Source organism: Sciurus carolinensis, chromosome X (genome assembly GCF_902686445.1).
Source record: "Sciurus carolinensis chromosome X, mSciCar1.2, whole genome shotgun sequence".
NCBI classification, from domain to species: domain Eukaryota; kingdom Metazoa; phylum Chordata; class Mammalia; order Rodentia; family Sciuridae; genus Sciurus; species Sciurus carolinensis.
The window spans coordinates 41901725-41923082 of NC_062232.1; the positions used below are offsets into that span (position 1 = coordinate 41901725).

General features: G+C 38.4%; 1 pseudogene; it reads left to right on the forward strand.

Moving 5' to 3' along the window:
• Positions 1-20123: 20123 nt before the first annotated feature.
• On the forward strand, positions 20124-20408 carry LOC124972348 (small ubiquitin-related modifier 2-like; annotated as a pseudogene).
• The last annotated feature ends 950 nt before the right edge of the window (positions 20409-21358 follow it).

The following is a 21358-nucleotide window of genomic DNA, read 5'->3' on the forward strand; positions in this document are numbered from 1 at the left end:
TCCCATAGTCAGTCTTGGAAAAACTGGTCTTTACTGTTGCATCATAAATAAATTCATTCTGGGTGGACTGAAACTTGAAAGAAAAAGCATAGATCCTTTGAAGTATGCTATGAACTGTCTATGTCTATTTTATATGCATATTTATATTTTATTTACATTTTGTATATGTGTCATACATCACAATGATGAAAGAAAATGAGAAGAAATGCAACATTTTGTGATAATGTATTTGAAAGTTAAATGAATTAGCAAATATTTGAAAAATATAGCTTCAAATTCACTGAAGAAAATACAGAAATTGCTATTTTGGGATTGAGAAATTGTTCCTCTTGACAATTCTATTATACATCTTAATTCACTCAGTAAGACAAGACTAATAAAAGTGTAAAGATTATAAATGAAGAAACAAATCTGTCATTACTCACAGGCAATTTGATTATGGGATAGAAAACTCAAAATAATCTATATAAAATAATCTAAAGCATGACTACTGGAGCTTGGCATGTAGCTCAGCTTGTCTAGCATGTGTAAGACTTCGGGTTCCATCCCCAGCATTGTCTAAAAATATCCAGCTACTGGATAATATATATGATACACATATTTATATAAAATTTGTAAACTTATGTATCTGAAAAAGCGTAATAAACAATGAATATCCTAACAATAATATCAGAAATCATTGTGGGTCCTATCACAAAATATAAACTATGTAGCAGGTTCTACACAGTAAGTTTAATACAGATACTGACTAAGCTATGATACAAAGTAATTTTAAGATCTCAGAAAATTTTCTATGATACTCTAGGCCTAGGAAGAATAACTAAGGAAGGAAACACTTGGAAGGAGTTCAGCTCTCCTTGTGGCATAAGCTATAGTTCAGTCCACTAGGAGAGTAGAGAAATTGACAAGTGTGGCCAGTCCAGAGCTGATCTTCAGTCTCTGGACAAGCAGAAGTCAGTTCTCCAGAGTACAGACAGGGAGCAGATGATCAGAAACTGGAGGCATGGATGTACATGTAAGATGTGGACAGAGCGTTTGGGAAACCTCTAGGCGGCGGGTGCAGAGGGCTTGCAGAGGGAGTAGCAGCTCAGTCTCCACCTTTCAGGCCAAAGAGGCTTGTGCACTAGAGCCTGCAGAGGGAATTGGGACTCTAATGTGGGGAGAGGGCTTGGGGAATGCATGTTGGTAGGAGATATTCTAGTGCTGGCACCAAGTAGGAAGCCTTCAGATCCCCCTTTTCTCTGTTGAGAAGGCTGCAGATTATTACTGGACAGAGGCTGCATGGTTGTGCTGAGGGACCCTGAGTTCTGTCGCAGTGTTCCACCAGATGGCCTCACACCTACACCACTGACTCACTCTAACATTGCTGGAAATAGAAGGAAAGCCTCTTCCTCCTTCAGTGTCCCTCCACTGCCCTCTACTGAGAAAGCATAGCATTTTGCTCACTCGAAAAGAGAAATGCTTAATAGAATGACATGGCAAATCAGAGAGCATATCTGGAAGGATGCTGTCAGAACTGGGGGCAATAGTGATAATTGATGCAAGAATTGTGGAATAAATCTGACAAAGACCTACAGGGAAAAATGTAAAACATTATTTAGAGATTCTCTAGTTTGCATTGTGTCTGCTACTCCTGTCCAATTCACATGATAATGTTCTTATTCTAGTACCTCTGAATGTGACCTTATTTGGAAATACGGTCATTGTAGGTATAATTAAAATGAGATAGTTAGACTGGACCCATATCTAATCTGACTAGATTCCTAATAGAAAGGGAAAATTTGGACACAGAAACAGACACACATTGAGGAAAGACAGAGGGAAAAGTCAGCCATCTCCAAAACAAGGAGAAAGATCTGTAATTGATCCTTTTCTCACAGACTCCCAAAGGAAACAATACTGCTGGCACCTTGATTTTGGCTTTCTAGCCTCCAGAGCTGGTGATATAATGGATTTGTATGATTTCATCCACCCAGTTGTACTTTATGTAGCCCAAGTAAATAATACTGATTTTGGTGCTGAGAAGTGGGGTGCTGCTGTAAAATGGATTGAAAAAATGCATATGCATCTATGGAATTAGGTAAAACTAGAGCAGGACGGGCTCCTAAGCTAGCACAACTATTATCCTTATAAAACTGGAAAATTTGGTATGAATTTTCCTGACTGGCATGAATACAAGGAGGATGTCATGTGGCAAAGGGAGTTATGCTGCCACGATGCAAGGAACTACCAGATCCTAGGATAGAGGCATGGCAAAGACTCTCCTCCAGACACTTGATCTTGTACTTGTAGCCTCTTGGACCGTGAATTTTGTTTAAGGCATGCAGTGAGTAGAATTTTGTCATGGCAGCCCTTGCAAACAAATGATAACTTCAGTAAGTAGAGAGATATGCTATGCTCACTGACAGAGAAACTTAATATTATAAGAATGTCAGTTTTCTAGGGAGGGGGGCAAGAATGGAGGAAGGAAGGACTGTATAGAGGGAAAAGAGGGGCAGGAGGGGTGGGGGGGAAGGGAAAAAATAACAGAATGAATCAAACAACATTACCCTATGTAAATTTATGATTACACAAATGGTTTGCCTTTACGCCATGTACAAACAGAGAAACATCATGTATCCCATTTGTTTACAATAAAAAAAAAGAATGTCAGTTTTCTCTGAATTATTTTAAGTATTCAACAAAATCACAAAAAATCCCAATAATTATTTTACATGGAATTCAACAAAATGATGCTAAATATTATAATCCTTTATCTGTAGTTTTACTTTCTGTGGTTTCAGTTACCTGTGATCAACTGTAGGCCAAAAATATTAAATGGAAAATTCCAAAAATAAACAACTCCTAAATCTTAAGGTTTGTGTCATTCTGAGTAGCATGATGAAATCTTTCATTGTCCCATTTCATTCCACTCAGGATGTGAATCATCCCTTTGTCTAGTGTATCCACATTATATATGTCAACTACTTGGTCATCTGATTGCTTAGCACAGTAGTGAAAGATTAGGAAAATTACTGTGCATGCTAAAACCATATAAAGTGATCTTAATCAATAGGAAAAAATCACGATTGTTTTATGGCCTGTATGTTTTATCAAAAAATTAAAAGAATCTTATTTTAAGTATACATGTACAGGACAATTTAAAAAGTAAATACTACTCAGAGTTCCTTTAATGTGAAGTTTTCCACTATGTACATAGCATCATCGTTCATGATATTTTGAAGCTGAAAATAAATGTTTCTCATTAACGGAACGGGTGAATACAATATGGAATATTCATAGAAGTGAATTTTGGAACATAAAAATTAAGAAATTATAGCTACTAGCATCAAGATAAATGATTTTCGTTAAAGTGAGCCAAAGTAGCAAGTCAAAAGTAGACAGGGTAAGCTGTGTGCACAGTGGATATCACAGTATGATTCCTGATATTTCTGATGAACACAGATACAAAAATCCATAATAAAATATTGGCAATCCACATTCAAAAGCTCATTAAGAATATTGTGTCATCATCAAACAGAGATCTCAGGGATGCAAGATCATTCTGACATAGGCAAACCAATAAATGTAATTCACCACATAAATAGAATGAAGGACAAGAATCATATGATCATCTAAATAGATGCAGGAAAGCATTTGACAAAGTTCAACACCCTTTCATGTTTAAAATGCTTAAGAAACTTGGATAAAATGAACTTACCTCATCATGTAAAGCCTATATATTATAAACCCAAAGCCAACATCATACTAAATGGGAAAAAACTTTAGCATTTCCTCTCAAAACAGAAACAAGACAAGGATGCTCATTTTCACCATTCCTATTCATGATAATCCTTACAAATTTAGCCAGAGCAACCAGGAAAGAGAAGGAAATTAAAGGGATACAAATAGAAAAAGAAGAGCTTGGGCTGGGGAGATAGCTCAGTTGGTAAAGTGCTTGCCTTGTAAGCACAAGGCCCTGAGTTCAATCCCCAGCACCACCAAAAAAAAGAAGAGCTCAAATTATCTCTGTTTGTTGATGACATGATCCTATATTTAGAAGACCCAAAAATCCACCCAAAGACTTGTAGAGCTGCTAAACAAATTTAGCAAAGTAGCAAGATATATGATTAACATACATAAATCAATAGCTTACCTGTACTTCAGCAGTGAATCTGCTGAAAAGTAAATTATGAAAACTATTTCACTTACAATAACCTCAAAAGAATATTTGGGAACAAACCTAACCAAGAAGGTAAAAGACCTCTACAATGAAAACTATTGAAAACTGAAGAACAAAATTGAAGATCTTAGAAGATGGAAACGCCTCCCATGTTCTTGGATAGGTAGAATTAATATTGTCAAATTGAGCATACTACTAAAAGTGTTATATAAATTCAATACAATTCTTATCAAAATACCAATGACATTCTTCACAGAACTAGAAAAAAGCAGTTCTAAAATTCATTTGGAAGAAGAAAAGACCCACAATAGCCAAAGCATTACTGAGCAAGAAGAGTGATTCTGGAGGCATCACAATGCCAGAACTCAAATTATACTACAGAGCTAAAGTAACAAAAGCAGCATGGTATTGGCACCAAAACAGACATGAAGACCAATGGAATAGAACAGAAGGCACAGAGACAAATACACATAAAAAGTCATCTGCTACTCCACAAAGTTGCCAAAAACATATGCTGAAGAAAAGATAGCCTTTTAACAAATTGTGCTGGGAAAACCAGCTATCCATATGTAGAAGAATGAAAATTTACCCCTATCTCACCCTGCAAAATAGTCAAATTAAAGTGGATCAAAGACCTAGGGATTAGACCAGAAATTCTGCAATAGCTTAAAGAAAATGTAGGCCCAACACTCCAACTTACAGGCACAGGAACTGAATTCCTTAATAAGACTTCTAAAGTGTAAGAAATAAAATGGAAAAATCAATAAGTTGGATGGCATCAAATTAAAAAGCTTCTGCACAGCAAAGGAAATAAGAGTGAGAAGAGAGTCTACACAGTGGAAGAAGTTCTTTACCACCTGCTTCTCAGAGAGGACATTAATATCCAGAATACATAAAGAACTCAAAAACCTTAACATGAAAAAAACCAAATAACTCAATCAATAAATGGGCAAAAGAAGTAAACAGACACTTCTCAAAAGAAGAAACACAAATGGCCAACGAATATGTAAAAAAAATGTTCAATATCTCTAGCAACCAGGGGAATGTAAATAAAGATGACATTGGGATATCATCTCACTCCAGTTAGAATGACAATATCAAGAATACAAATAATAACAGATGCTGGAGAGGAGGTTGGGGGGGAAGGTACACTCATGCATTGTTGGTGGGACTGCAAATTAGTGGAACCTCTCTGGAAAGCACTATGGAGATTCCTTTTAAAAAAAAGGAATAGAATCACCATATGACTCAGCTATACCACTCCTCAGTATATATTCAAGAGATCTAAAATCAATATATTATAGCGATACAGCCACATCAATATTTATAGCAGCACAATTCACAATACCCAAGTTAAAGAACCAGCCTAGATACCCATCAACAAATAAATGAATAAAGAAAATGTAGTACATATACACAATGTAATATTACTCAGTCTTAAAGAAGAATGAAATTATGGTATTTGCAGGTAAATGGATGGAACTAGAGAGTGAAATGTGAAACAAGTCATGCTATGTGAAATAAGTCAATCCCCCCAAAAAACAGAGGTCAAATGTTTTCTCTACTAAGCGGATGCTGATCCATAGTGGGGCATGGGTAGGGAAGAATGAAGGAACTTTGGATTGTACAGAGAGAGGAGTGAGGGGAGAGGTGGGGTGGGTGGAGAGGAGAAGGATAGTAGATTGTGAGACAGACATTATTACCCTATATACATGTATGAAAATAAAATAAATAAATAAGAAAGAAAGAAAAAAAGAATGTGGTATATATACACAATGGAGTTTTACTCTGCCTTAAAGAAGAATGAAATTATGGCATTTGCTGATGGATGGATGGAACTAGAGAACATTATGCTATGTGAAATAAACCAGACCCAGAAAAACAATGATCAGATGTCATCTCTCATATGTGGAAGCTAGAGCAAAATTAGTAGGAAAAAGGGGAGGAGGAATCCTATGAAAATAGAAGAGACATCAGTGGAGTAGAGAAAGGGGATTGAGGGAGAGGGACAAGGAATGGGAAAAGGGAGGAACAATGGGATGAAACTGACCAAACTATCTCATGTACCTGAATGAATATACTGCAGTGGATTTCCATTTATTTGTATCTGTAATGCACTAATTTAAAAATCTATAATTAATAGATGAAAGACTAGTAGAGTAGAGGAAAGAGAACAGGGGGAGGGAGGAGAAAAGGGAAGGAAAGGGGAAGTACTGGGGACTGAATTGGAGCAAATTAAGTTTTGCACTTGTATAATTGTATCACAATGAACCCCAGTGCTATTTATATCTATAAAAATTTTTAAAATTAAAGAAGTAGAGTATGATTGCATATGAAAAACTTTATGTACAGGCAAAACTATAGAGTTTAGGGGTGTAAATGAAGATAGTCTAAGTATACATAAAACAAGGTGAAGGTTTTTATAAAAGTCAGCAGACATACTAAATGTTTGCAAATTACACAAAGTGTTCTGTTCTTTAAGTTATGTAGTAGCTGTGGAAGTGTATACTTCATAATTACTGTTTTAAGTGTGTATATGCCTTCTATAATATATTAAAATTGCTGATATATGATTAATAATATCCTTTAAAGTGAAATTTTAGATGGAACAGAAAGTGGGTGGGGAATACAGGAAGCTTCTAGAAGGCTGTAATGTTTTATTTCTTGACATGTATTCATACACACATTCCTGTGCATGTGTTATATATATGCAGCATATATGTATAATATAGTCATTTATATTACATAATAAAAATATTTATATTAAATGTTTGCTTTTTATATGTTTCTTCCACAAATCAAAAGAAGCTGCTAAATGTTTGAAAAAACAATGTAGGCTTTAGCCCAATAAAATGAATTGAAATAATTTGCACTATCATTTGTTCAGTCTGGGGTGCCTTTGTCATTTTTGTAGTTACTCCTGTTCAACTCACCAAACAGAAACATGGTATTGAGTTTGAAGCTTCCACTTAAGGCTTTGAGGCTCAGCAAAAAGGAAAACTAGAGAAAGAGAGATAAGGATGAAGTTACACAAGCAAAAATACAGGCATGGCTACACATCAGAAATACATTGACTTTTTGCCCTGGGGATGGGACACAGGGCCTTGCATATGCTAAATACATGTTCTAGTACTAAGTTACCCCTAGGCCAAGAAATACTTTAACTTTTGATTGAGGCTTCCATGTACTCCAAGAGTGGGCCAAGAGAGATATAGAAAAAGCCTGGATTGCTCACTACCTTGCAAGACCTCAACTTGCAGCAGCTAGGTCTTTCTGGTTTTCTTATTCATCACATCTTCCTGGAAGAATGGCCTCTGTGACCTTGGTGATGAGACTGCTTCTCTCCTATAGAGTAAGTCTAATTTCCTAGATGCCCCCAGTGAAGGATAGGAAGAAAGTGTCTGTTTTCTTTTATTTTGGAAGATGAAGTCATCTCACCTAATTATTCTAAGTTGCATGGTATGCTCCATGGAGAATTCACCATTTCGGGGAGTTCTGTTAGGTGAGCATGTAGCGTCCATCTTTGTCTTATGTGACCACTATTCCAGATATTACTGATATGTTTCACCAAGTGCTTGAGGTGACAACTTTGCCTGATCACTCACCTCTCCTTGTTATAGCATGGACACACCCAGACCTTTTCACTTCAAGGTCTTCTTGGGCCAAGTCACCCTCAGCTTTGGGATATGACCTGCTGTATTCAATTCTGAGATTGGGCAGCAGTAAAACAGAGATACTCAAAGGGGAATAAATTCATCTTACCCAATCCACTGCCCTGGAGTTTTCCTTTTGTATGTATCCAAAGTAAATGCTTCAATAATTAATGTTTTTGTCTCCACATATTTTACTGAGCATTTCAGAAGGATATGCGCTTAAGATTGAGTGGGTGTGGCCTGGGGGTCTGGAGGCATGGAGGTTGTGGGTGGAGGGGCCTAAGAATGTACTTGTCCCTGTCATACTGTGTGATCTTAAGGTCCAGGGCTGTACTTTTTATTTCTGGTTTGCTTTCTGGACAAGGCTGAGATGAATGCAGAATGATTTTACCCAGTGGGCTTCTGTGACTGGAATGATTTAATATAGAAATGAGTGGGGAGTGTGGATGTGGGGGTGGAAGGAAATATGAATTCAATTTTCCATATGAATCTGCATCCTTCATGCAACAGAGCTATACTTAAATCTGAGCAGTTGTCTCAACAAGGCTGGAATGAATGTAGAATGATTTAAGAAAGAGACTGCTGTGATCATGGGGTTAATTTAGAAACTTGGAAGTAATAAACTCAGTGTTACAGCAGCTGGGCTGTGCAGATAGGGAGGGGCTGTTGTTCCTAGGGAAACACACATTCAATTGCAACCTCCTCACTTCAACCAAGAACGTCAATATCACATGCTCCATTCCACAGACCTTCCCACTCACCTTGGCTCTCATGTTTCACAGTGAAGGTATTTTTTCCTCCTTAGCTGTATCACACACATTTTTCATATTTCCCAGATCATCAGGAAGAAATATCAAGGGGCTTTGAAGACAACTTGCTATGTGGATTCAAAAAGCAAGTGACCCAATACACCTATGGAATCCAACTGAGGGTCAATGTCAGGTGGAGAAGAACTTCATGACCTCTCCCCATGGCCCTTTGCCTTCTCCTCTGGGGTGGAGCAAGCAGTATAATTAGAACAGCAAAAGCTGCTGAGACCAGGGCTGAGGGGCCTGCCAAAGGCTGGGAGATGCTACTAAGCCTCTGTCCATGGCCACAGACTAGGGAAGACACAAAACCGAGGGACAGAATGATGCCATGGTCCCTTTCTGCCACAATACAAGCAACAAAGCATTTGTTACATATACACAATAGAGTAGTATTCAGACCTTAAACAGAGGAAATCCTTTCACATGTGGCAGCATGAATGGAATTAGAATTGGAGGACATTTATTAAGAGAAATAAGTCAGGTACATAAAGAAAAGCACATGTTCTCACTCATCTGTGGAAGTTAAAAAGGCTGATTATGTAGAAGTACAAGGTAGAATAGAGGTCACTGGAGGTTAAGAAGGCAAGGGGGAGTGAAAGTGGGGAAAATAGGTACCAAAAAACAGTTATGGGACAATAGTTCTATTATTCTATAGCACAATAGAATAGCTATAAACTACAAGAATTAATTATACTATTCAAAACAACCAGAGAAGAGTTTGAAGGTTCCCAACACAGAAATTATAGTATTTGAGCAGATGAAAATGCCAAAAATCCTGATTTGATTATTACACATTATATACATGTATTGAACTAGAATACTGTGCCCCATAAGTATGAATATTATAGGCCTATAATAAAATTAAAAATTTTCATATGGTAAAAATGAATGTAAAATTCATATTCTCCTGACCCTCGATACTACTCTAAGAGGTGATTGCTATGAATAGTCCATGTTTCTTACAAAGATAGATATTTATATAAACATGTTTTTTCTTTTAATTTTTTATATGAAGTTCTATTCTATTCTATTTCTAAGGAAAGGCCTGTAGTAGGCACCTTCCATAAAAGGATCAGTCAGTGTCTCTGCAAAAGTCTGCCCCATACAGGTAGATCCTTCCTGCCCCAAACAGAGGCCTCCTGTGTGGCCTCTGTTCTCAGTAGCAGCCATCAATAGTCCTGAATGTTTTGCAGACCTCTGCTCCCCCTACACTGCTGAACACCTAACATCAAGGGATAGTTCACTCTGTTAACTCCAGGAGGTTCCTAATAGAACATGGACTCTCCTTCTTCCATAGGGAATACTCAATTCAATCACATCCCTGGTCATTGAAAAGAATATGGGAAGGATGACTTCATTCCCTGAAAACGTGACTTATTCTGATCTCTTATGAGAGAACAGGAATCATAGAAGGACTTAGAATACTGGATTCTGAGAAATAGTAGCCCCTAGTCCACAAAAGACTAGCACATGACTGGGTTTTCTCTTCTCTTTCTCTAGTTAGACCTGAGAGTCACCAGGGAAGAATGTTTACTAACCTGTTAACCAAGCATTTAATACCTGTGAGCTAATCTTCCTGCTCTCCCCAAAAGAAAATGAAAAATCTGGGCTTTCCTGAGACTTTCAAACTTTATTTATTTTGGAGACAGGGTTTCAATATGCTGCCCTAGCTGGTCTAAACTTGTGGGCTTAAGTAATTGTCCTACCTCAACCTCCAAAGTACATGGAAATACAGGCATGTGTATCATCATACCCAGCTGACTCTCTACTCTCTCTCTCTCTCTCTCTCTCTCTCTCTCTCTCTATGTGTGTATATATATATATATATATATATATATATATATATATATACACTGCAGATGGAACCCAGTACTGCAGATTGAACCCGCTACCTCACACATGCTGTTTTAGTCAGCTTATTTGTTCTGTGACTAAAAGGACTGACCAGAAAAACTGTACAGGAGGAATGGTTTTATTTGAGAGCTCACAATTTCAGAGATCTTAGTCCATGGACAGCAGTCTCCATTCCTCGGGGCTCAAGGTGAGGCTGAACATCATGGTGGAAGATTATGGCAGAGGGAAGCAACTCACATGGTGGTCAGAAAGCAGACAGAGAGAGACTCCACTCACCAGATATAAAGCCACATCTAATTCCCACCTTCTCCAGCCACACCCTACCACTTCAGTTACCACTCAGTTAATCCATATCAGGGGATTAATTCACTGACTGGGTTAAGACTCTCACAACCCAATCATTTCTTCTCTGAACATTCTTGCATTGTCTCACACATGAGTTTTTGAGGGACACCTCACATCCAACCATAACACATGCTAAGTACATACTGTGCCACTTCACTATATTCCCAGACTAGAATTGAACTTCTTTCTTTTCTTTTCTTTCGTTTTTTCAGTGCTGAGGATGGAGCCCAGAGCCTCAAATGTGCTACATGCTCTCTACCACTGAGCTACACCCTTAGCCTCTACTCGTCTTCATAGGGCTATGCTAGAAATGATCTTCTGGAAATGGCTTGAAAAACTCAAATTGTGTAACTGCTGCAAAGGCTCAGTATACTATCTTTGGCATTTGGGATGGATGGAGTGACACACAGATTCCCACATAGGCTTCAATTCACAGAAATGAATTTTAACATTTCCCAGATTATGAAAGTATGGGAAGTAGTTGGATAATCTTAAGCAAGAAAGTGACAGGATGGGATAACATATTCTCTAATTGCAAAGTCACCAGGTGTCTACAAAAGTTCCACCTGTGTCACCAAAAACTAATCTGTAATAGAGAGCCAGGGCTCTTACGCAAGTGCACTCTATTTCCCTGTGGAATAAATACCTATTTTTTCTGATTATAATTAGAAAATGTGAATCATTCTCAAAATTCAAATAACTCAGGAATGTCTGTGAATAAAAGTAAAGATCATTTCAAATTTCTCCACCTTGAGGTGACTGAAATTAATATTTTTTTCTGACTGTCGCAGGCAGAATTTTGACTCCCATGATCCTTATTCCCTGGTGTATACCTGTCAATATGTAATGTGACTTTGCAGATGTAATTAAGTTTACTAATCAGTTGATCTTAAAATAGGGCCCTTATTTTGGATTATGTAAGTGGACCTGACATAATCACACTTTAGTGTGATCAGAGTGTGGAAGAGAAAAGAAGTCAGAGATCTGAAGCATGAAGACTCAACATCTCACTGCTGGTCTGAAGATGTGAATGCCATGTGAGGAGGAATGCAAGCAGTCTGAAGTTCCAGAGAGAAAGAACCCTACCTGACATTCAGTGAGAAATAGAAACCTCAGTCCTACACTCACAAGAAATTCAATTCTACCAACAATCTCTGTTATCTTGGAAGTAGATTCTTCCCTAGGGCCTGTAGAGAGGAAGGCTTCCCCACCTCCCCTTATGGAAAGGATTTCAGTTTCATGAGACCATAAAGAGAATCCAGTTAGGCTACAGCATTTATGGATTTGTGGACCATGAAAACAGAGAAACTAAATGGGATTTTGTTTTAATATATCAAGTTTGTGGTAATATGGCAACGATAACAAACACAGTGACAATCCTTTAATACAGCTTTCTTTTTAAAATTTTTTTAAATTTTTTTTAGTTGTCAATGAACTTTTATTTTACTTATTTATATGTGGTGCTGAGGATCAAACCCAGTGCCTCACATGTGCTAGGCAAGTGCTCTACCACTGAGTTATAACCCCAGTCCTCTCTTTTTAAATTTTCATGGTACATTATAATTATGCTTAATAGTGAGACTCATGCCAGGCACCGTGACACATGTCTGTAATCCCAGTGGCTCAAGAGGCTGAGGCAGAAGGATTGCAAGTCGGAGGCCAGCCTCAGCAACTTAGCAAGGCTGTAAGCAACTCAGTCAGACCCCATCTCTAAATAAATACAAAATAGGGCTGGGGATGTGGCTCAGTGGTGAGTGCCCCTGAGTTCAATCCCTGGTAGTCCCCCCAAAATAGTGGGATCCATTATGCCATGTTTATATGCACACATAACATTATTTGTTGATCTCATTCCCCAGTGCCTTCCTTTTCCCTCTCCTCCTCCTCCCTCCCCCAATCTGCTTGCTCTACTCTGCTGATCTCACTTCTATTATTATTTTAATGAATGCATTATAATTATGTATAAGAATTCATTGTGTATTGTACATTGTACATGGACACAGAATATTTTGGTAGATTTCATTCCCCTGTACTTTTCCAAGCCTTTCCCTCCTCCCTCCCTCTTGATCCCCTTTCTATATTCTGTTGGTCTCCATTTTAATGCATCTCTTCATCCATATATACCTGCATTAACACTAATACACATAATATATACATGGAATTAATTTTTACACTTGGGCTTTTGTGAAAAATTAAAACAATTTGTCTTACTTCCTCTTAATTTCTTCCTATAATATCCCCTTTCATTTTCTCCAAACAATATTAGTAATTTGAGGTTTATAACTTCTTACCTTTGTTTTTGGTGATATATTACCTTATACTTCTGTGCTCTTGTGATATAATGAGAAATATTTATTTCTTCTCTGCCCCAAGTCCTTGACACAGAGGTCCTAAAACCCTTGTAACTTCCTGAGTGATGGGATGCTGGGAGCATCTTTTGTTCTGCTATTTGGTCTTTGACCCAGTTTCTGACACAGAGTTCCTAATCTCAGAATGTCCTGGGTGATAAAAGTGTCTTTTGTCCCAATGAGGTAAGTGTTGGTGGGCTCCTGCATGGGGGCAGCCACCAGAAAGATCAAACCGTCATCAGAAACTTGGAACTTTCAGCTCAATCTCCTGTCTGCCAGGAAGAGGTGAGGGACTGTAAAATGAGTCAATAATCAATCATGTTTACATGATTAAGCCTCCATAAAAAGCCCTGAACTGTGGGGTTCAGAGAGCTTCCAGACTGGTGAATATATCTATGTCCATAGGGACAGACTTGTTGGGACTGTTCCCTTAACCCATGGGGTCTATGCTAACTCCAGTTAGGTACAGAATTGCTTTGAATTGTAGGACGCCTAACTGGTGTCTGCCAACAATCAGAAAATTAGGCAATTTTGAAAACCTCCACATATGGTGGTAAGAAATGTTCTGTATTGAGGGTGTGGAGGTTTAGGGAGAAACATTTTTTTTCTACCATACAAACTTCAACAGTTAGCAAATCAACATACACACAGCGGGTGTTCAATCAGTGGCAAATCTATTTGCAAAGGGCATTATATGTGTTTATCAGGCGTTTCTTTTCTCTACATAATTGAATAATTAAGAAATTCATGTGTATATTTATCGATTTCATAGAACAATAGACTGAAAAGGAAGGAGGAAAGACAGGATATAACCATATTTATACCCCCCATTTTTGGATTGCAAATATTTATTGGTGACTTTTTTGTACATTTTGAATAAGCAGCATATTCTAACACCATGTAACCTTTTCCAGATCACAAACTGACATAGAAAGTTTTGGAAGATAGTAAAACTCATATTCCATACCTGGGAGAAAAAAATAAAATGTTTTACCCATGCCATGCATAAATTCTTAAGCCAATTGAACATTCTATTAAATCAAGAAATTCTCTGAAATATTGAAAAAAAACAGATAAATCAGGATCCAAATGAAATAAGACCACCGTTAATCTGTTCAGACTGTCATGACAAAATGTTATGGACTGGGTGGCTTAAACAACAGAAATTTATTTTCTTACAGTTTGGAGGCTATATGTCTAAGATCAAAGTACCAGCATGGCCAGTTCTTACTGAAGGTTTCCTGGCTTGTAGATGGCAATCTTCTCACTGTATCCTTACTTGGCCTTTCCTGGGCACATTCACATGAGGAGAGAAAACATTCTCTGAAGTCTCTTCTTAAAAGAGCACTAATTATATTGCATTGGGCCCCATGCTTATTACCTCAATTAACCTTAATTATCTCCTTATAGGCCCTATCTTTAAATTACAGTAGAGGTTAGAACTTCAACACTTGAATTTTAGGGAGACTCAATGAACTGCATAGCAAACTCCCCTATGGAATATATCTTGTGTCCCCCTCACACATTCAGTCATTCACTACTTCTCACTATAGGATATTCGACTGCCTATTTCAAACATAAAGTGAAGAATCCACTGCAGCCTCACTTGTGTCTGCTGCTGGTCATAGCACTAGCATTAGTTGTACCACTGGCAGTGACCATGTCCCCCAGCACCATACACAGCATTAATAGCTATATAACCTGAAATTCTGGCTTAGATTCTGTCCTCATCTTCTCTTAAAACCTATTAATAGCTGGGCACAGTGGTGTACACCTGTAATCCCAGCAGCTCGGGAGGCTGAGGTAGGAAGAGTGCAAATTCAAAGCCAGCCTCAGCACATTGGTGAGACCCTATCTAAATAAATAAATAAATAAATAAATAAATAAATAAATAAGGGTTGGGGATATGCCTCAGTGGTTAAGCACCCCAGGGTTCAATCTCTGGTACCAAAAACACCTGTTAATATAGTGACCTATAGGAAAAGAGGTAAACATTATTAATCTTGTGCACAAACTTCAACACTTTTGTCTTTCTGGTATAAGTGTAGACTTGAGGGCCCCTTAGGAATTCATATTGCATAAGATCACAGTTAGGTAGCTGCCTTAAATTTAGATATTGTGGCTGCACAAAGTCTTTGATGGTAAGTGTTCTCTACATGCATATGTACAAATGTGCTTCATCTCAGCATCTTCAGTTTGTTCAGCATATTCCAGATGTCCTCTTCAAGTACAAAATTGCACTTCACAAAAATCTCATCCAGGATGTACAACAGTATACCAGTTTTGGAGGATTGGGGATGTAGCTCAGTGTAGCACTTGACACGTGTGAGGCCCTGATTTAGCCTCCAAGCACTGCAAAAAAAAAAAGTACCAGTTTTGGGCAAGCTCCAATCTGTACTCAATCCATTGGCAGAGGAGAGCCCCATTTTGTTGACGAGGATGTAACATTTCTCCATGACATCCATGTTCACTTCCTTCAACTCAAGGTCAGAGATTAACTCTGGACTTGAAAGTCTCCTGAAGACCTCCAGGTTTCTCCTGAGTGATCCTTTTACTGTTGGAAAATAGGTTTGGCAGAGAGAGCAAAAGATGGTGTGGCATTCATTCCATATTCAGGGGTCCTGGAAGGACCTGTCCTCCTCAACATGAGGATGCCCCCATTCAAACCATCGCCTTCTCTACCCCCCAAAAGGAAAGCTCAAGTCTACCCTTTAAACCCAAAAGCTTATGTAGTTTCAGTAAAATTAGAAATTAAAACCATTTCTCTCAATTTCCTGTAGAGGTGTGGAAGTATCTAGGAGAATTGGGATGAATTTAGCTTTCCAGGGCAATGCCTCAGTTCCATGGGTTGGGCCTACCTATGTTCCTCATACTCCTGGTCACCAAGACTGTATTCAACAGGGACAGTGAAAAGTCTGGAGTCTGAAGGTGTTCACAGCCAGAACTCTTCCATTCACTTTGTTAACCTATCTCCTGAGACCACAAGGAGGAGGTGGGGGGCCACATCAGACTCTAGGAAGCAATTCCCAGTGATGTTACTCTAAGGGGCCTACTGTATTATGGGGTAGTTGGTCCCCTCATTTTCACTCAGGATCTTCAACTGACTCCAGCTGCTGACCAGCTACACCCTTTGCCAACTGCTGACCCAAGGACTTCCCACTTAGACCAATGAACTCACTTCCTGGATATCTCTGAAGATGATGTAAGGGTAGAAGACTCCCAGGGTGAAAATTAGGGGCCAGACCATGCTAGAACTTCTCTTACCTGGGCTAGGCAGTCTACTTAGTCTTATCTTAAATCAAAATAGAACATGAGCCCTATCTAGCCTACAAAATATAATTAAATCCCTCAAACCAAAGTCTCAAATCTATGATAAGTCAGAAAAGGAAGTGAGGGAAGTCTCTACTGAACACCCCTGTCCAGCACTCCCCAGAGCTGAAGCAAGGGTAGGGTTTTATGGAACCTCTTCTGGTTAGACAAAGATGGTCCCCTTAGTCCTTCTAAGGGTTCTATGTTACAAAGAATTGCATTGCCCAAGGAAAGGTCTAAATAATCAATTCTCCCCAAAGAGTTGTCTGATATTTGCCTTAAACTTTTGAATATTATGTTTGGTAATAGTGTCCTTGTTTATCTAGAGGCTTTGGACTAAGCCAAATAGTCAAAACTAACAATGATTTATGATGGAAGCTTGGGGTTGCTTAGATCAACCTCCAGGGAACTAAAACTAAGGTTAGTCACATGGGCGGTCAACAGTGTCTTCATGAATTAACACCAACTCAAACTGTGAAATTCAAGGTACAAGTGAGCTTCTTTGGTTAGCCATACTTCATGTGTATTGTCACACATGGTTTGCAAAAGTTAACACTCTCTGTGACTCCATAAGGAAAGGACAACTGGAAGCTCTGTGCATGGAATTCCTATGCACCTATTCTCTTAGATGATTTTAATCTGTATCTTTTCACTGCAATGATCCATAACCATGAATATATTGACTTTCAGTGAATTCTGTGAGTCCTCCTAGCAGATTTTCAATCTTGGTCTTGGGAACTCCTGAACTTATAGATAGTGAGGATGGTCTTGGGAACTGCCAAACTTTTCAGGTCTTTACTTTGACTGCTGGCAAGATCTGGAATTCTTTCCTCTGTTGACCTTCCTCTGTGGAACTTTCTTTTTAGACTTCACAAAGACACTGAGGAAGTAATCATGCATGTCTACCTAGGTGTTCTAAAAGCAGACAGCAGGGCTGAGGATCTGAGCACCTTCTGAGCTGGATATGAGGATAAGAAAGTCTCCTGAAGAAATTAATTCTACTAGCTGGGATTACAGGTATTTGGGAAACTGAGACAGGAAGATTCCAAGGTTGGGCAACTAGGTTAGATCCTGTCTCAATCCTCCTGTCAAGCTTTTTACCTAAACTCCTGGCAGGACATGGGACTCATCCCTCTGCTGAATGCAGGTCAATCCCCAGACCAAGTCCAATTCTCACAGATCCTCCTGAGGAGAAAGGAGAGGACTCCACAAGACAACCCTGCTTGGGGCCTCCCATGGTTGAGAGCAAATTCTATGGGACTCCTCTGTTCAGGAGTGGGCTGTCCCTTTCATCTTGCCTCAGGATTTCCATCTTGACTTCTGGCAGGAAATTGGTTCCCATCCCCACCTGATATGCTGAGTTTCCTCCACCCCTACTCTACACAAGGCCTCACCATCCTGAGACCTCTGAAAGGAAATGAGGAAATATTGCATCCTACTACTACTGGGATGGGACTCTGTAGCATCCTCACTGTTCCAGAGTGGATGGTACTCTAAATATTAACTCAGGGTCCTTATCTTGACTCCTGGAATGAAATGAACTTCCTGTTTCCTGCAGATCTGAGTACTGCCCCCTTGGGCCATGGCTCTCACTTCCAGGAGACCTCTCAGGAAGAAGTGCAAGAGCTTCATCCTGCCCAAGGGGTGATGGCAGGGGCCAGCCAGACATTCTGGGGTACACTATAACTGGTGCTAATGTTGCCTCTGCCCTCATGAAGAAGTTAACCATTCCACTGCATTCAGGATCTAGGGCCCTTTCCTAATCCAAGGCTTCCCACCTAAAAACCCATGCCCTCACCTCCCAGTGCCCTGAGGAAGAACTGAAAAGCAAGAAACACTGCTAGATTAGTTGGTCATTCCTCCCTGGTGTCTAACAGGGCTGATAGCAGTGATAGGGGTGACAGATTTATAAAACCTCATCTATTCTGAAGGTAAGAAAGTTTCCTGCAGAAATTAATACTCTAGCCGGGTATGGGTTGTGCACCTGTAATCCCAGCTACTCAGGGGACTTAGACAGAAGGGCTGCAAACCTGCACCACTTAGTGAGATCCTGTCTCAAAATGCAAAATGGCTGGGGATATAGCTCAGTGGTAGAGCACTTGTCTAGCATGCATAAGGCCCTGAGTTCCATCCTGAGTACTGAAAAATGAAAGAGATGAAGAACAGAATGAATGAATTAGAATTAAGTCAGACTCTTTCCATCTCTTCCTTACTCTATAGTATATTACACTCTATAGCATAAATCATTTTCATTGATTTCTCTACCTGTTATTCTTTCCCCTTGATTAATTTATTAATCCCTATTCCAGAACAGCACTGTTTAATTGGTGCTATCACTTAGGGTAATTTCCCCTTCATTATTTTATTTGCTTCAGTACTATCTTATATATTTGTTCCATAGCTTTGTATTTATCACTTCAAATCACCTTTAAGTTCAATTATCATACTAAAATTTTTCTCATGTCTCAATCTGAATATGTATGAATACCATATTCTAAGTATGCATATGTATTCAAATTGTTCATGACTTTCATTAAGGTTTTCCATTTTGTTTGAAAATGAGTTCATTTTTATAAGTTTATTTCTAGATATCTCAAAAATCCTATCATTGCTACTTTGTTCTCTTTTACAATTTTTAAATTTGTGATTATTTACATAAAAACATAAAGTATTATATATTTATTTCATATAATCCCAACAAAATCAAGTTTTTTTTTAACTTCTGATACTATTTTTCCATTGAATTCCCTGTGTTTTTCTTCTTTTGGTGTGTAATCACACTTTCTGAATATTGTCATACAAGTTTACACTTCTGTTCTATATATCTATTTTTGTTCCTTCTTTAGTGAATGGGTAGAACTTGGGATGCTTCACCTTAGTTGGAATTGTCCTAGTATTTCACCATCTGGAATTGTCCTAGTATTTCACCATCTTACATACTCTTGCTTTTTTTGCTTATGTAGCTAGCCAGTTGAAGATGCTTTTGTTTGTTTCTGGTTTACTGAAAGATTGCATTGGAATGTTGAATTTTTTGAACTTTTCATTATTGTTTAATCATTGACAGGTTTAGTGTGCAGTAATGCCACAATTATATTCAGTGATGATGTTGGTTATGTGCATTTAACTTAAAATATTTTGTCCAAGCAAGACACAGTGGCACATGCACACAATCCCAGAGGCTAAGGAAGCTGAGGCAAGAGGATCTCAAGTTCAAAGCCAGCCTCAGCAATTTAGCAAGGCCCTAAGCAACTTTGTGAGACCCTGTCCCAAATTTTAAAAAAAATTAAAAGGCTGGGGATGTGACACAGTGGTTGATTGCCCCTGGGTTCAATCCTTTGTACCCAAAAAATGTCCAAAGTATGTAAAATTCTCCAAAACTAAGGATACAAGTTTTATTTTAAATAAAGCACAAAGTTTGAGTGAACACTTCATTCACAAAGTAGGGAAGTCAAAAAAAAAAAACACATGAAACAGAAGAACTACTGGTAAATAACTGGCACATAATACTTTCAGATATGAACTATCAGAATGATGAATTTTTAAGTGATGTTTTTTTCAGTGATTCAAATGACAGTTGTGTACTCATTTGGTGTGGACCTGGTATCTCTTTTGTGAAGCAGCAGCTGAAGAGACTCCAGTACTTGCCATGGCAGACAAAAAGCTCAAGGAAGGATTTAAGACTGAGAACAACAATCATATTAACTTGAAGGTGGCAGGGCAGGATGGTTCTGTGGTGCAGTTTAAGATTAAGAGACACACCACTTAGTAAACTAATGAAAGCCTATTGTGAAGACAGGGTTTGTTGATGAGGCAGATCAGATTCCAATTTGACAGGCAACCAATTAATGAAACAGACACTCCTGCACAGTTGGAAATGGAGGATGAAGATCCAATTGATGTGCTCCAGCAGCAGACAGTAGGTATCTACTAAAAAGGGAACCTGTTACTTTACTCCATAACTCTGTTTTACAGACCAAGAATACATTCTTAAATAGAAAACTGCAATTTGGTTCCACCACATTTTGACTACTACAGTATAGTTTTCTCTATTCTTTCATTTTCCCCTTCCCCATTCCTTTATTGTACATAAAGTAACTGGTGTATGTGCACAAGTATATTACATTTTTTAACTAAGTGACCAATGATATGTTGTGATTGATATCAAATGGAGATGGGATGGGGAAAATACTGGTTCCAAGAAATTATTCCCTTTCTCCATTAGTGGCATGCTCATTCGGCTCTTATCTTTATAATTCAGTAAGTTATTTTGCTCTCAGTGTTTTAACAAAAGAGAAAACAAACCAACCAAAAAAATCCCTAAACAACATAAAAATCCTTGTATACCTTGTTCAACTGGAGAATTTTAATGTTTTTCATTTATCATTGTAAAACCAAGGACAATTGTATAACTTTTTTGTATGTAGCTGTTACATGTAGGGCAATCTGTCTTTAAGTAGGGGTAAATTACTCTTAGAGATTGCTAGATAGTTTTACCATCAAGTCAAATGTCTTGTTTGAATAAACTTCTTGTTAAAAAAATGACATCTCCCCCACTCTCCGGGAAGGTAGTTCCACTTGCAAATAAGGTAACAAAACTCAGGAACCAGGAAAGAAATGATGAACTATTCAAGATAATTTTCCATGGGTCAGGTGTTTTGGCACATCTGAGCACAGGGCATTTACAGCTTTGTTCAAGGATGTTTGCAAAGCTGTTACAGGTCAGGGAGCATATTTGCTTATAATCCAAGGTAATTTTCCTGCTCTCCCCAAAGACATCCCCAGGAGATGAAGTTAATATCTCTCTTTGGGTTAGAGAACAGGTTCATTTCCTAACCATGATAATAACAATGTTTTTCTCTGGGGCAATCATTGGTCAGGTTT